Source organism: Felis catus, chromosome D4 (assembly GCF_018350175.1).
Source record: "Felis catus isolate Fca126 chromosome D4, F.catus_Fca126_mat1.0, whole genome shotgun sequence".
NCBI lineage: Eukaryota > Metazoa > Chordata > Mammalia > Carnivora > Felidae > Felis > Felis catus.
This window is the reverse complement of record NC_058380.1, coordinates 1,958,309-1,975,066: the sequence shown is the minus strand read 5'-3', so window position 1 is coordinate 1,975,066 and position 16,758 is coordinate 1,958,309. Positions and strand designations below refer to the sequence as shown.

Sequence of the window (16,758 nt, the reverse complement as noted above, 5' to 3'; positions counted from 1 at the left end):
CTTATCTTGGTATATGTTTTTGTGAGCATTTGAAAAGAATATTCTGTTATTTGGGGTGAAATGTTCTGTAAAGATTAGATTCTATTGGTTGATGGTGTTGACAAGCTCTTCCTGATTTGGGGTTTAGATTTTCCACCACTGAGAGAAGGGTATTGAAGTTTCCACTTGTTGATTTGTCTTATTTCTTCTTTGGGTTTCCTCTTCACATGTTGTGAAACTGTATGTGAGACACACACATTCAGGATCACTGTCTTCCTGTAATTGATCACCCTCTGTGTCTGGTAACTTTCCTTGCTCAGAAGTCTACCTTACTGATTTAGTATAGCCACTCCTTTCCTTTGATTAGTGTTTGCATGTTTCTTTTTATCCTTTTAACTTGCCTAAGCTATAATATTTGAAGTTTCATTTAGGCAGCACATTGGGTTTACTATGGCTTCTTTTTTTCTTACTCTGTTATGCCAATTTCTCTCTTTTGGTTGGTGTATTTAGACCATTTTGTTTGTTCTTTTTGCTTGGTTTTCTTTTTACTGACTTCCTTTGGGTTATTTGGACCTTTTTCTTTTTCCTTTTTAGAATTCTATTTTGAAATATCCAGCGCTTTCTGTGTATCTCTTTGTATATAGCATTTTTAGTGGTTACTCTGGGAGCTCCATTACATATGCATAACTAATCAGTCTACTGGTATCTTCATTTTACAAGTTTGAATGAAATATAGAAGCTTTATCTCCCATTACATCCTTTTGCCCTTACTGTAATTTTAAGTGTTTCCTCTCTATATATTTAGAATCATAGCAGAATGTGTAATAATTTTTGCTTCAACCATCAAAATTAGTTCAGAAAATTCATGTGTAAGAGGAGTGCCTACTATATTTACCCATATTTTTCCTGTGTTTTCTTTCTTCCTGATTGTGTCAGGGGTTCCCAAGACCACCCCCAGGTTTGATGTTCACTAGGACTCACAAGACTCACATGGTTGCACACTTGGCTATAATTATAACAAAGGGATACAAAGCAAAATCAGCAAAGGGAAACCATACAAGAGACAAAGTCCAAAGGAAACCAGGAACAAGCTTCCAAAAATCCTCTCCCAGTGGAGTCACACATGACCCACTTAAATCCTCCACCAATGACTGTGACAACATGTGTTAAGTGGTATCTAATGAGGAAGCTCATTAAAGGCTCAGTGCCCAACTTTTTTAGTGGGGGCTAGTCACACAGGCACATTCAACATAACCCTACAGTTTGCATAGTTTTAGGCACAGTGAGCCATTCTTATCAGTTCTGGGAATGGTGCCAACCCTCTAGAAATGCAAGATCCCAATGCCAGCCAAAGGATAATCTTGCAAGCAGGATTTCCTAACAATAGCAGTCTCAGGCCTATTATGTTAACTCCTTACTGCACACAGATGTTCCAAGGTTCCCTCTCTTATTGTTTCCTTTTTGCTTATAAAATTGCCTCTATCCGCTCTCCTAGGGACAAATTCTCAGTTTCCCTCCATTTGAGAATGTCCTGAGTTTCCCTTCAATTCCTGAAAGATATTGTCATTTGGTACAGGATTTGGGGTTGACAATTTCTCTCAGCACCTGAAGAACATCACACCCCTTGCAGCTAACCTCTGTGGTTTCTGGTAAGACATCCACTACCATTCCAATAGTTTTCCCTATAAGAAAATGTGTTGTTTTTCACTGGCCACTTTCAAGATGTTTTCTTCATTTTTAGGTTATGGAGATAAATTGTAATGTGATTTGACATGGATTTCAGTGGGCTTATCGTGTTTAACATACATTCAAGCTCTTTGAATCTTTAGGTTTCCATCTCTTGCCAAATTTGGGAAGTTTTAAGCCATTAGCTCTTCTAATACTGCCCACCTTTACTACTTCCAGAACTACAGTGACACAAATGTTATTTTGTCATACTCCCATAGTTTTTGAGGCTCTCTTCATAACTTTTTTTCCCAGTATAATTTCTATTGTTCTGTGTTCCAGTTCAGTGATTTGTTACCTCTAATGTGCTACTAAGCCATCTACTAACCATTTTCTTTCAGGTATGTATTTTTCAGTTCTGAAATCTCCACATATGTATTCATTATATCTACTTCTTCAGAGACTTTCTAATTTTTCATTTATCTTGTGTTCTTTTAGCATAGGTATCCAGTTGTCCAAGCACCATTTGTACAGACTGTCCTTTTCCAATTGTATGGACTTGGTACCCTTGTCAAAAATCAATTGACCATATATGTGAGGGTTTTTCCTCAGGCTCAGTTCTGTTCCCATTGATCTATATGTTTATCCTCATGTCAGTAGCAAACTCATTTTGCCACTGTTTGTAGCTTGGTACAGAGTACTGAAATCAGACAGTGTGGTTCCTCCATACTTTTTGCTTTGCAAGACTCAAGGGTCTTGTGATATTCCAAATGAATTTTAGGATAGTTTTTTCTATTTTTGTAAAAATAACCACACACACAAATGGAATTTTGATGGGGATTGCTTTGAATCTATAGATCACTTTGGGTAGTACTGTCATCTTAGCAATATTAAGTCTCCCAGTCCATAAGTATGGGAAGTCTTCTCATATACTTTGGTTTTCTTTAATTTCAGCCATATTCTTTGGGTGTCAGTGAACAAGTCTTTTGCCTCCTTGGTTACATTTATTGCTGAGTACTTTATCCTTTTGGATTCTGCTATAAATTGGAATTTTATTAGAATGTATTCTTTGGAATTTTTATTGGAACTTAAAAAATATATACTTCCTGTTCGGATAGTTCATTGAAAGCATACGGAAATAAAACTGACTTTTTGCATGTTGATTTTGTATCCTGCAACTCTGCTAAATTCATTTATTAGCTCGGACATTTTTTTCATGTGTATGGATTCTAATGTTTTATGGATATGAGAGAGTGGCTCCAGTGAAGATATCATTTTACTTCTTTTACAATATAGATGGCTTTTCTTTTTTCTGTGTAATCATTCAGGCTAGAACTGTCAGTACTGTGTTGAACAGAAGTGGCAAAAGCTGGCATCCTTATCTCATTCATGTTCTTCAGAAAAAAAGGCATTCAGTCTTTCATCAGTAAATATGATGTCAGTGTGAATTTTTCATATGTGGCCTTAATCATGTTGAGGAAGTTCCCTTCTATTCCCAGTTTACTGAATGTTTTTTTTTTGTGAAAGTATGTTCAGTTTTGTCATTCGCTTTTTGTGCCTCAGTTGAGATCATGTGGCTTTTATCATACATTCTCTTAATGTGATGTATTACAGAATTGATTTTTTTTTTATTTTTTTTAATGTTTATTTATTTTTGAGGCAGAGACAGAGCATGAACGAGGGAGGGTCAAAGAGAGAAGGAGACACAGAATCCGAAGCAGGCTCCAGGCTCTGAGCTGTCAGCACAGAGCCTGACGCGGGGCTCGAACTCACGGACCGTGAGATCATGACCTGAGCCAAAGTTGGACGCTGAACCGACTGAGCCACCCAGGCGCCCCTACAGAGTTGATTTTAACAGGTTGAAATATTCTTGCATTCTGGGAGTAAACCTCACTTGCTCAAGAGGTACAATACTTTTTTTTTTTTAACGTTTATTCATTTTTGAGACAGAGGGAGACAGAGCATGAATGGGGGAAGGTCAGAGAGAGAGGGAGACACAGAATGTGAAACAGGCTCCAGGCTCTGAGCTGTCAGCACAGAGCCCGACGCAGGGCTTGAACTCACGGACCAGCTGAAGTCAGATGCCCAACCAACTGAGCCACCCAGGCGCCCCAGAGGTACAATACTTTTAATACGCTGCTGAATTAGCTTTGTGCATATTTTGGCGAGGATTTTTGCAATTGCTCATAAGAGATATTAGCCTGTAGTTTTCTTTTCTCATAGTGTCTTTGTCTAAGACTTCTGGTATCAGAGTAATGTTGTCCTCATAGAATGAGTTAGGAAGTGTCCTCTTCAATATTTTGGAATAGTTGGAGAAAGATTTTGTTAATTCTTCTTTATATGTTTGGTAGAGTTAACAAGTAAAGCCATCTTTACTTGGTTGTGAGCTTTTCTCTGTTGGGAGGTTTTTTATTATTATTGATTTAATATCTTCACTATTTCTAGGTCTTCTCAGAATTTCTGTTCTCTCCTGAGGTTTGGATAGATGGTGCATTTCTAGAAATGTATCCATTTCACCTTGGGTAGCCAATTTATTGGCATACAGCTATTCCCTTGTGTAAGTATTTACTTGTAATACTTCTTAAAAAAATTAACAGTAATGTCTCCAGTTTCATTTCTGATTTCAGTAGCTTGGGGGGTTTGGTTAGTCTAGATAAAGGTTTGTCAATTTTATCTTTTTCAGGAACCAGCTTTAAGATTTGTTGCTTTCTCTATCATTTTTCTGTTCTCTATTTTATCTCATCTTTCCTCTTTTATTATTTGCTTCCTTCTTCTAGTTTGGGTTTAGTTTGCTCTTCTTAAATTGTATAATTAGGTTGCAGATTTGAGATTTACTGTTTACATGATGCATCTACAGCTATAAAATTCCCTCTATGCATTGCTTTTTCTGCATTCCTTAAGTTTTAGTATGTCAAGTTTTCACTTCCATTGTCTCAGTGTATTTTCTACTTTCTCTTGTGATTTTTCTTCTTTGATACAAAGGTTTGAGTGTGCTATTCAATTTCCACATATCTGTGAATTTTCCAGAGTTCTTTCTGCTGTTCATTTCTAGTTTCATTCCACTGTGATCAGAAGTTACTTTGCATGATTTCAGTAATTTCAAATTCATTAAGACTTACCTTGTGGCCTAATGACCTATCCTTTCAGGTACAATTAAGTGAAATATATATTTTGCTGTTGTTGGATAGATGGTGTGTGTGTGTGTGTGTGTGTGTGTGTGTGTGTGTGTGTGTGTATTAGTGCAGTTCAAGTTGTATATTGCCTTTGATCCTCCTGTCTGGCTGCTCTGTTATAGAAAGTTGGTTATTGAACTACACCCATTATTGTAGAACTAGTTTTCTCTTCAATTCTGCCCATTTTTACTCCGTATATTTTGGGACTGTACTATCAGGTAGTTATATAATCGTTATATCCTCTCTTCATAGTGAACCTTTTATCAACATATGATATCCTTCTTAATCTTTTGTAACTTTCTTTTTAAATTGAAGTATAATTGACATACAATTTCCCATTAGTTTCTGGTGTATATCATAGTGTTTCCCTCTGCTATACATTGTATCCTCATTAATTATTTATAATTAGAAACTTCTTAATCCCCTTCTCCTTTTTGGCCTACTCTCAATCCCTCCTCACTCTGGTGACCAATAGTTTTGTCTATCTGTGAGCCTGTTTCCATTTTGGTGTATTTTTTAGACTCCACATATAAGTGAAATTGTACAGTATTAGTCTTTCTCTAACTTATTTCACTTGGCATAATACCTCTAGGTCCATTCATGTTGCCACAGACAGCAAGCTCATTCTTCTTTTATGGCTAAGTAATATTCCCGAATGTGTGAGTCAACAACTTCTTTATCCACTCATCTGTTGTTGGGCACTTAAGTTGCTTCTGTATCTTGGCTTTTATAAATCATGGTGATGCATATATCCCTTTGAATGGGTGTTTTTGTCTTATATGGATAAATACCTAGAAGAGGAATTGATGGATCATACAGTAGTTCTATTTTTACATTTTTGAGGAGTCTCCATACTATTTTCCACAGTGGCTGCACCAGTTTTTATTCCCACCAACAGTGCATGAGGGTTCCCTTTTCTCCACATCCTTACCAACATTTGTTATTGTCTTTTTGATAAAAGCCAGTTAAGACTGGTGTGATGTAGTATCTCATTATGGTTTTGATTTGCATTTCCATGATGATTACAGATGCTGAACATGTTTCCAGATGTCTATTGGCCATCGGTATGTCTTCTTTGAAAAAATGTCTATTCAAGTCCTCTGCCCATTTTGAATCAGGCTGTTTGTTTTTTTGTTTGTTTTATTTGAGAGCGAGCACGCAAGCGAGGGAGAGGGGCAGGAGAGACTGAGAATCTTAAGCAGGCTCCACACTTAGCATGGAGCCTGATGCAGGGCTCAATCCTGGAATCATGACCTGAGCCAAAATCAAGAGTCAGACACTCAACTAACTGAGCCACCCAGGCACCCGTTTGTTTTTTGAGTACTAAGGTGTATACACTCTTTATATTTTTTGGTTATTAACCACTTCTAGGATGTAGGATTTGTAAATATCTTTTCCTATTCAGTAGATTGCCTTTTCATTTTGTTGATGGTTTCCTTTGCTGTGCAGAAGCTTTTCAGTTTGTCATAATCCCATCCTTTAATTTTAGCTCTTGCTGCCCTTGCCTGAGGAGAATGGTTCAAAAAAATATTGCGAAAACCAATGTCAAAAAGCTTACTGCTCACATTTCCTTTTTTATGTTTTATGGTTTTGGGTCTTACATTCAAGTCCTTAATTCATTTTGACTTGGTTTTTGTATATAGTGTAAGATAGCAGTCCAGTTTCATTTCTACGCATGTAGCTGCCCAGTGTTTTCAACACTATTTACTGAAGAGACTTTTTCACACTGTATAATCTTGCCTCCTTTATCACAGATTGACCGTATATGCATGGGTTTATTTCTGGGCTCTCTATTCCATTGATCCAGGAGTCTGTTTTCATTAACCTTCTTTTGATTTAAAATCTAGTTTGTCTCATAATACAGCCTTTTTTTTTCTTGTATGGAATACAAAATCTTTTGCAATATTTTTTTTCCATCCTTTTACTTTCAACCTCATTCTTTATAGTAACTCTCTTGTAGGAAGCATATACATAGATCTTGGTTTCTTAATCCAGTCTACTAATCTGGACCTTTTAATTGGGAAGTTTATTCCATTTGCATTTAATATGAATACTGAAAAGTACTTACTTATACCATTTAGTTGTTTGTTGTCTGTGTCTTTTGTTCCTCCATTCTTGCCTTTTTTTATATTTACTGATTTTTTTTGTAGTGTCACACTTATTTCTTTCTTCTCTTTTCAGTTTTTCTTTTAGTATTTTCTTAGTGTTTACCTTGTGGATTAAAATTAACATAGTAAACTTGTAAAAATCCACTTAGTTTCAGTAGTATATACTGTTTCTATACTTTTTAATCCCTCTCCTACTTTTGTAATTGTCACAAATTGCATTGTTATACACTATAACCATTGACATAGATTTATAATTTTCTTGTCTGTTTGCCTTAAATCATACAGGAAAAGCAGAAGTTACAAACCAATAAAAAGTACAATATTGGCTTTTTTTAATGTTTATTTTTTAGAGAGGGTGTGTGCACAAGCGGAGGAGGGGCAGAAAGAGGGGGACAAAGGATCTGAAGCAGGCTCCACACTGACAGCAGAGAACCTGATGCAGGGCTCAAACTCATGAACTGTGAGATCATGACTTGAGCCAAAGGTTGGATACTTATTAACTCACTGACCCACCCAGGCGCCTGCAATAGTGCCTTTTACATTTGCCTATGACGTTACCTTTTCTAGCGTTCACTTTTCTTTCTTATGGTTTAGAACTACTGCCGTGTCCTTTCATTTCATCCTGAAGCATTTTTTGTTTTTAATTTTTTTTAATATTTGTTTATTTTTGAGAGAGACAGAGACAGAATGCTAGTGGGTTAGGGTCAGAGAGAGAAGAGGCACAGAATCCAAAGCAGGCTCCAGGCTCTGAGCTGTCAGCAGAGCCTGATGCGGGGCTTGAACCCACAAGCTGTGAGATCATGACCTGAGCCAAAGTTGGACGCTCAACCAGCTGAGCCACCCAGGTGCCCCCTGAAGCATTTTTTGTAGAGCAGGTCTACTGTTAATGAGCTCTCTCAGGTTTTGTTTTTTGTTTTCATTTTTTTAAGTCTGCAAACCTCCTAATTTCTCCCTCATTCTTGAAGGATATTTTGCTGGATATAGAAATCTTAGCTGGGACGCCTGGGTGGCTCAGTCAGCTAAGCGTCCAACTTCAGCTCAGGTCATGATCTCGCGGTTTGTGGGTTCGAGCCCCGCGTCAGGCTCTGTGCTGACAGCTCGGAGCCTGGAGCCTGCTTCAGATTCTATGTCTCCCTCTCTCTCTGTCCCTACCCCCCTTGTGCTCTCTGTCTCTCAATAATGAATAAATGTTAAAAAATTTTTTAAAAAAAAATCTTAGCTGACAGTCTTTCTTCCAAGACCTTAAATATGTCATCCCACTTACTGGTGGTCTCCATGGTTTCTGATGAGAAATCAGATCTTATTGAGGATCCCTTGTAGGTAACAAATAACTTCTTGCTGCTTTCAAAATTCTGTGTGTATGGGTTTTGAGAATTTGACTATAATGTGTCTGGGTATGGATTTTATGGAGTTTATCATGCTTGGAGTTTACTAAGCTTCTTGGATGTATATATTTATGGATTGGGTTTTTTTTTTTTTTAAATCAAATTTGGGGAATTTCTGGACATGATTCCTGAAAACTTTCCCTGTCCTTTCCCTCTGCAAGCGTATGCAAGTACATCTGTTGGTGTCTCACAGGTCTCTCAAGTTCTGTGCATTTTTCATTATTTTCTTTCTGCTCCTTGGAGTACATAATCTCAGTTGAACTATTTGCAAGTCAGTGTCTCTATTTTGCCTATTTAAATAAGCTGTTAAACCCCCTAACAAATTTTTCTCTTCAGTTTTTGTACTTTGCAGCTCCAAAAGTTCTGTATGGCTTTTTATAATTTCTCTATCTGTTCAAACATTGTTCACCTAGTTCTTTTAGTTCAGTGTTCATGGTTTCCTTTAGCTTTTTGTGTATATTTAAACAGTGCAGGTAGTTTAAAATGCTGTAGCACTCTCCTGCCATAAATTAAGAGCTGCTTCACCAAATTTTCACAAACTTTTGACTAGGTTCCAAAGTTCGACAAAAGTTAATTCTGGCAGATTTTAGCAGCTCATTAGTTGCTTTGGGGCAGGCACAGAACCTCCTACTTCCCTTACTCTGACATTTTGATGTCACAGTGTTTCTAACTGTATGATCCCGTTTATACAAAGTATCCACAACAGTTAAATCCATAGAGACACAAAGCAGGTTAGTGGTTGTCAGTATCTGGAGAGGAGCAAATGAAGAGTAATTGCTTAATGACTCCTTGGTTGCACAACACTGTGAGTGTCCTAAATGCCACTGAATTGTACATGTAACGAAATTTTTTTATTTTTATTTTCTAGAGAGTGCACATGTAAGTCAGGGAGAGAAGCAGAGGGAGAGAGAAAAGGTGAGGTGGGGGGAGAATCCCAAGCAGGCTCCATGCCCAGTATGGAGCCTGCCATAGGGCTTGATCCCACAACGCCGGGATCATGACCCAAACCAAAATTAACAGTCAGATGCTCAACCGAGCCACCCAGGCACCCCTGAACATTTTTAAATTGTTAGTTTTATGTTATGTGAATTGCACATCAATAAAATTTTTTGAAGTCACTTTCAAGGAGGAGATCTGTTTCGAAGGGCACTTTCCATATCCTAGTAGATGGCTCAGAATAGTTTCAACAAACTGGAACAGAGACTACTTACATGATTCTCACCATCCTATACACAATCACTGAGTTTCCTCAGAATCTCCCTTACACTTGCTGGTGTCAATACTCTCATGTGGAATTAAGCCCTATGTGGGCTTAGCACATAAAAGCTTCCTCTATGTCACTTGTAGCTATTGGCTTTCTCCCTCTATCAATTCTGACATTGAACAAATCCAGAGAGTCACACTGACTGCATTTACAGGGTTCTCTTCACCCCTCTGTATTTTCACTTATGGATTGTCTATTGTTAAGTCATAAATTTTTACTGAAGGCTTTTCCACATTCATGACATTTATCGGGTGCTATGGAGTGAACTATGTCCTTCTAAAATTGATACGTTGAAGCCTTAATCCCTAATGGAGACAATAGCCTCCAAGGAAGTCAGGTTAAATGAAGTCATAAAGGTAGGACTCTGGTACAGTTGGGCTGGTACATAAGAGACCACAGCTCCCTATCTCTCTGTCTCTGCATGTGAACACACAGCAAGAAGATAGCCGTCTGCAAGCCAGGAAGAGAGACCTCACAAGGAACCGATCAGCCAGCACCTTGATTTTAGACTTCCCAGCCTCAAAAACTGTGGATAATAAATTTGTTATTTAAGCCACCTAGTTTATAGTACTTGTTCAGGCAGACTTCTCAAACTAATACAGATTTTGGTATTGAGAGCAAGGAGCCGCTGTTAACACATACCTAAAACTGTGGAAGCAGCTTTGGAAGAGTGTGATAGAGGCTGGAAGACTGCTGAGCCCCATAGTAAAAGAACACAAGATTGACATGAAGGGACTGCTAATAGAAATAACAGGAGTTAAAGGTGATTCTGATGAGAGCTCAGAGAGAAAAGAGCTGGAGAGAACACTTGCGTTTTAGAGAATACACAAATAATCATGAAAATAATACTGGCAAAAATATAGACATTAAAGGCCATTCTGATGTCTCAGATGGAAAGGAGGTACAGGTTACTGGAAACCACAGGAAATATGATTTTTGTTATAAGGCAGTAAAGAACTTCACTGAACTATGTTCCAGTGTTTTGTATAAGGTAGACCTTGTGATTAATGAGACTGGATATTTTAGCTGAAGAGATTTCAGAGCCAAGTGTTGAAGAAATGACTTGGTTTCTCCTGACTGCTTACAGTAAAATGTAAGAGACGTAACATGAGCTGAAGAAAAAAATTGTTTAGCAAAAAGGAACCCAAGCTGAAGATGTGGAAAATTCCATTTATCCACATTGCAAAAAGAGGGAGAGAGAGGGAAGGGGAGAGAAAACTTGTTCTGAAGAGAACACTGAAGGTGCGTCTGAAAAATAATTTGATACAGAGATTAGTATCGATGTAAACCATGAATTTAATCAGCCACCTAGAAGCCAGGAATTGAGATGGAATTATACCAGCAGAAACACTGCCAGCTGGGATTAAACAGAGGAAACAAGACAGAATGAGCAAGGCTGCAGACACCCGTTATCTTTCAAAAAGGGGAAAGAATGACCCCGAAGGCAATTCAGAGGTTGTCAGAGCTGCCAATCCCACAGCAGGCCCAGGGGCAAGGATGCCCACCACTCCTCAGTTTGGCAGGGCCTTCTCAGAAAGCCACAGAGGTGGGGTCACCCATCTGACCTAAAGGGACACTCAACCCAGTGGGTCTGGAGGGTAGAACATCAAACCACGGAGGATTATTCATCAACATTAAGATTTAATACATTCTCCCTTGGTAGGTTTTAGACTTGGTGGGACCCATCACATTTCTCCATTTTGGAATGGGAGTATGTATCCTATGTCTGTCTACCATTTTATTTTGGAAGTGTATAACTTATCTAGTTTCACAAGCTCACAAGAAGAGAGGGATTTTGCTGTAGGATGAATGATACCTAGATTCATGCCTGACCTATATCTGACTTGGATGACATTTAGATGAAACTTTGGACTTTAAATCTGATGCTGGGTTAGTTAAGGCTTTGGAGGCTGTTAGCAAGAAATAATGTATTTCTGGGGCACCTGGGTGGCTCAGTCGGTTCAGTGCCCAACTCTTGATTTCAGCTCAGGTCATGATCCCAGTCAAGCCCCACATTGGGCTCCACACTGAGCATGAAGCCTGCTTAAGATTCTCTCCCGCCCCCCTCTCCCTCCCACCCCTTCAGATAAATTTTAAAAATAATTCATCTTCATGTGAGAAGGACATTGAAGGGGGGGGGGGGGGTTTCCAGGGGTGGAATGTTATAGCCTGAATTATATACTGAAATTTCATATACTGAAGCACTGACTCCAATATCAGTGTTTGTAAAGAAGTAACAAAGGTTAAGGGTGGGGCCCTGATCAAACAGGAATGGTACCTCATAAGAGGAAGAGATACTCTAGCTCTCTGTCTCTACCATGTGAGCAAACAGTGAAAAAAGCAGCCATCTACAAACGAGGAAAAGTCCTCACTAGGAACTAAACTGGCCAGCACCTTGATCTTGGACTTTACAGCCTACAGAACTGTGAGAAAATAAGATTTCTGTTGCTTAAGCCACCTACTGCGTGGTATTCTTTTATGGCAGCCCTAGCAGACTAATGCGTGGGGTTTCTTTCCAGTGTAAACTTTCTGATGCTGAATCAGGTTTGCATTTTGACACATTTATCACATCCGTAGGGCTTCCCACCCGTGCGGGTTCTGTCGTGGAGACAGTGAGAGCTCAGGCTGAAGCGCTCCCCACAGATGCTGCATTTTTATGGCTTTTTCCCCATGCTTCAGGTTCTGCGACACTGGCCAAATTGTGGAAACCCCTCCCACATTTATCACATCTGTTAGGCTTCTCTCTGAAGTATTCTTTGTTGTTGGGCCAGATGTGAGCTACAGATAAAGTACCTCCACGCTCCATACACTCATAGGCTTCCCCCCGGAGTCTGTGAGAACAAGGCATGAGCTCTAACTAAAGGCTTCCTCACCCTTCCAGAATTTCTAGGGTTTCTCAGGGGGGTGCACTGATTCTGAAAGAGATTTAAGCTGGATTTGAATCCTTTCTGTTCCTACATTTGTTGCATCCATAGGGTTCCTCTCCAGTATGAAATTTCTAATACTGAAGATTCGAATTCTGACTGAAGCTTTTTCAACATTTGGTACACTTGTAAAATTTCTCTCCAGTGTGAATCCTCTGATACGAAGTTTTGAACTTTGAATGAAGAACTTACTGTCACACACAAAAGGTTTCTCTCCAGAATAGATTTCCTCATGCTGCCTAAGCTCAAAATTGAGTAGGAAGCTTCTGCCACAATGAGACACTGTGAGTTCTTCTTTCTGAAGTCTCACTCTGTAGGAAGGTCTGCATTTAGACTGACATTGTTTACATGCTCATCACCTCCCTGGGCTCTTGCTCACATGGAATTTCTCTTGTGGAATATAGGTGCTTGCCAGGAACACAAGAGCCCCTTGGGGAGAGACTTGCAGAAATCTAACCTGAGCCAGTGTCACAAGCAGTCTCCACACCGGGTTCCTGAGGACCGTTCCTCAATGCCAAGAAGAAACCATCATCTGAGATTTCTTCTTTCACAAAAAAGACTGTGTGTCTCCGTCTTTATAGTACAGCTGCCTGTTTTGATTTAGGTTGTGTACATGAATCTTCTCCTACTTGAATAATGAGTCCACTGAAGGCAGAGCCTGTGAAGTTTCTGTCCTCAAGTTCTCATTTGCATTAGGCAAAGGATGCCCTGCCTTCTGGCCAAAGTGTCGAAGACCTAAGAAGTGCAGATCCAAAGGGGCTCATCAGCCAAACTGGCAATCTAGCACTGTGGCCACACAGTCACCTCTGTCCATGTCTGAGAAAGCAAGCAGGTGTTGGCTCTAGTCACTTTCCAACTGCTAACCCCCCTTGTTCATCCTCGGTGCTGACCCTTATAACCTCACCATCAGTCAGAGACCATAAGCTTCAACATGAAGAAGCAGAAAGTCAGACGGAGGGAGAACACGGAAGCCCAATAAAGTAACAGGCTGTCCTCTCTTGATCCCTCTGGCGGTATCCAGGATGCCAGGGTTGAGGCTAGCACAGAGATCCTATCCCAGGGGTGGTAGAGGGCACTGCCAGAGTGCTGCTGGGGCAGAGCCACCAGACTGGCCTCCCACAAGACTTAATGATCTATGTCTATCATTCTATTTGAAATATTCTCTTCATTTTGCAATTTCTCCTTTGATGTAAGGATTAGTGAAGAATGTGTCGTTCAGTTTCTAAATATTTGAGATTTACTTAGATATCTTATGGGTCTCTAATATAATTCAACTGGAGTTACAGAATATACACTGTGTTCTTTAAATCCCTTCAAATTCACTAAGTCTGTCTTGCTGAGCATACCAAATGTACTTGAAAAAGTATATTCTGCAGTTGTAGGGTACAGTGTTCTATAATTTTTGATCAAGATGATGCATTTGCTAGTTTTCTTTAAATCCTGTGTCTTTACTGACTTTTCACCTAGTTGTCCTATCAGTTGCTCAGAGGGGTTAAATCTCTTTTTAAAGGTATAATTGCCTTTTTCTCCCTTTAATTCTGTCAAGTATTTTAAAGCTTTGTTATTAGACACATATATAATTGTCATGTCTTCCTGAAGCTACTCTTTTATTATCATTCTGAAATGGTCTTCTTTCCCTTTGTCATGAAGTGGATTTTATTGATATTACTACATTTTCCTGTTCCACACTGAGCATAGTTAAAATAGAGACTTTGAAGTCTATCTGATTATTTCATCCACAGGATGAATTCTAGGCTGTGAATTATATCTCTAAAAAATTAAAATTTGAAAGATAGGTAAGATTCAGAATAATCAAGAAAAGAGTAGAGGGCTGAGAATCTAAAATGAAGCATGTAGGAAAGTAAGGAACACAGATATCATGAGAAGAGGAAGAGAGGGAAAAAGCCCACGATGTGGGTGAGAAGCACCTGGCAGGGGGAAAAGGTAGCTAGTGGTAGAATAGAAAGCAGAGGTGTTCTAGTATCCTGCAGATGGTTTTGAAAGCCAACAAAAAAAGAACACAGACACTCTTTTACAGAGTTGTAGCTCATAAAACTTAAAATACTCGTGTCATCTTACTTGGTCATTTGTGTTGAGAATAACTGAAATCCTAAAATTCATTTCATGAACAAAATTACCCACAGAAACAGGTTCTCAGACATTAAGAACAAGTTAAATTTGCAATGACTGAGAAATAGTGGGATGGGATGGTGAAAATCTGAATGTTTTTAACCTGTAACGAGTCATAGATTTGAATGTGAATGTAAGTGGTTTCTTCATCTTTAAAGATCTGACACTGGGGTAGTCACTAGTTTTAATACAATTTTATCATTAAAATCTATCAAAAATGTCCATAGACCAAAGATATTAAGTTCCAGTGACAGGAGATGTCTATCAACTGATGAATAAAAAACAAAATGTCATATATCCATACAATAGAATGTTACTTGACCATGAAGAGGAATGAAATATTACTGACTCGGGCTATGACATGGATGAACCCTGAAAATATGCTAAGTGAAAGAAAACAGATACAAAGACTACATATTATATGATTCCATTTATACGAAATAACCAGAATAATCAAATCTATAGAGATAGAAAATAGATTAGCACTTGCCAGAGGTCAGGGAAGGGGAGAAGAGTGACTCCTAATGGGTGTGAGATCTCTTTGGGGGTTATGAAAATATTATGGAATTAGATAGTAGTAAGGGTTGCACTACTGAACTATACACTTTAAAATGGCAAAATTTGGGGCACCTGGGTGGCTCAGTCGGTTAAGCGGCCGACTTCGGCTCAGGTCATGATCTCGCGGTCTGTGAGTTTGAGCCCCGCATCAGGCTCTGTGCTGACAGCTCAGAGCCTGGAGCCTGTTTCAGATTTTGTGTCTCCCTCTCTCTGACCCTCCCCTGTTCATGCTCTGTCTCTCCCTGTCTCAAAAATAAATAAAACGTTAAAAAAAATTAAAAAAATAAATAAATAAAATAAAATGGCAAAATTTATCAGATGTGAATTATACCTCAGTAGAAAGAAACTTTTAAATGTTTAATTCCATTTGAAGAATGATGACTAATTTATAATTTCTTAAAAATATCATGTATAGAATTAATACCTTGCTTTTACCATATAAATTCTAATTTATATGTAGCACAGTAGGGATTATGAGGAAAAGCACTGCCATTCTGCATTGTATAGTAATGTGCTATCTTGTGGGAAGAGGTCTATTGTGCGTTGTTTTATTAGAGATTTAATGGTCAGGAGGAATTTTCTCATTTAGGTTTTCACCACTGAAAGAATAAAAGTGCAGTTTGTCTTCAAAAAAAAAAAAGTTTAATTCCAATGATAGGTAAACCCTTAAATAAGATGGGAGTCTTATAAGAATGGAGGCTGTGGGGCACCTGGTGGCTTAGTCAGTTAAGCATCTGACTTTGGCTCAGGTCATGATCTCAGTTTGTCAGCGCAAAACCCACTTCAGATCCTCTGTTCCCCTCTCTTTTCCCATGCTCCATGTGCACACGTGTGCTCTTTCTCAAAAATAAACACACACACACAAAAAGAATGGAGGCTGTGCTATAGGTATCACTATTTGTTGACCAGAGACTCCTTCACACAGCAGACATTCAAAACAAATTTTAAGGTTCAGTAAAATAGTGCTAATTTCATACTAGCTAAGAGCCTTTAGGGCCAGCCCCAATCTATGCCACAATCCTAAAGCACACTACAATTTCTCCTATTAAGCCAAACCCTTTAGACATGCGTAAATATCATGTGTGTGTATGTAGTCAACAATATATTCAATTAGAACATAGATCAGAATATTCTGTATAATTCAGATCAGCCACATACCTAAGTATCTGGAAATGTAATTTAAGGAATCCTAAAATATGTAATTTCTATGCCTCAAATAACAAACTTAAACCCCTTTGTTCTTTCATTCTTTCAAAATAAGTTAAAATTATGGTCCCTTTATGAAACAAGCCAGTGCCGTGTTCCATTTTGGCCAAGAATGCTTCTCTATTAACACCATAAATGGTAAAGCAAAATATAAAAAAGTTCTTTCCTACCTTAAGGAACACTCTGAACTGCATGCACTACATAAACATGTTCTCTTAAAGGTATACAAGATTTGACAAAGGAGAGGCACACAGTTCTCAATGGTTCTGATGACGTCAGTCATTTTTAATTTGTACATTAACAGGCAAATGTCCACCATATGAACCCAGTATTAAGATCAAGTTGAGATTTTCTGCAAAGAAATTC

General features: G+C 38.6%; 1 protein-coding gene and 1 long non-coding RNA gene across 20 annotated transcripts in view; one reads left to right on the top strand and one right to left on the bottom strand.

Annotated features, from left to right (window-relative positions):
- Positions 1-16,758, bottom strand: part of ZNF169 (zinc finger protein 169) — a 58,812-nt gene that overhangs the window by 20,928 nt on the left and 21,126 nt on the right. For 5 of the 19 annotated variants that reach the window (XM_045043864.1, XM_045043866.1, XM_019815679.3 and 2 more), the window contains one exon: positions 6,886-7,028. The exons of 9 other annotated variants lie outside the window; for them this stretch is intronic. The gene's annotated coding sequence lies outside the window, so the exon portion shown is untranslated. Of the gene's footprint in view, positions 1-6,885; positions 7,029-16,562; position 16,758 lie in introns of all 19 variants that reach the window. 5 more of the 19 variants (XM_045043862.1, XM_045043872.1, XM_045043865.1 and 2 more) reach the window with 2 other exon arrangements.
- The window catches only part of LOC123381789, a 70,520-nt gene that overhangs the window by 45,883 nt on the left and 7,879 nt on the right, over positions 1-16,758 (top strand). The window lies entirely within an intron of this gene.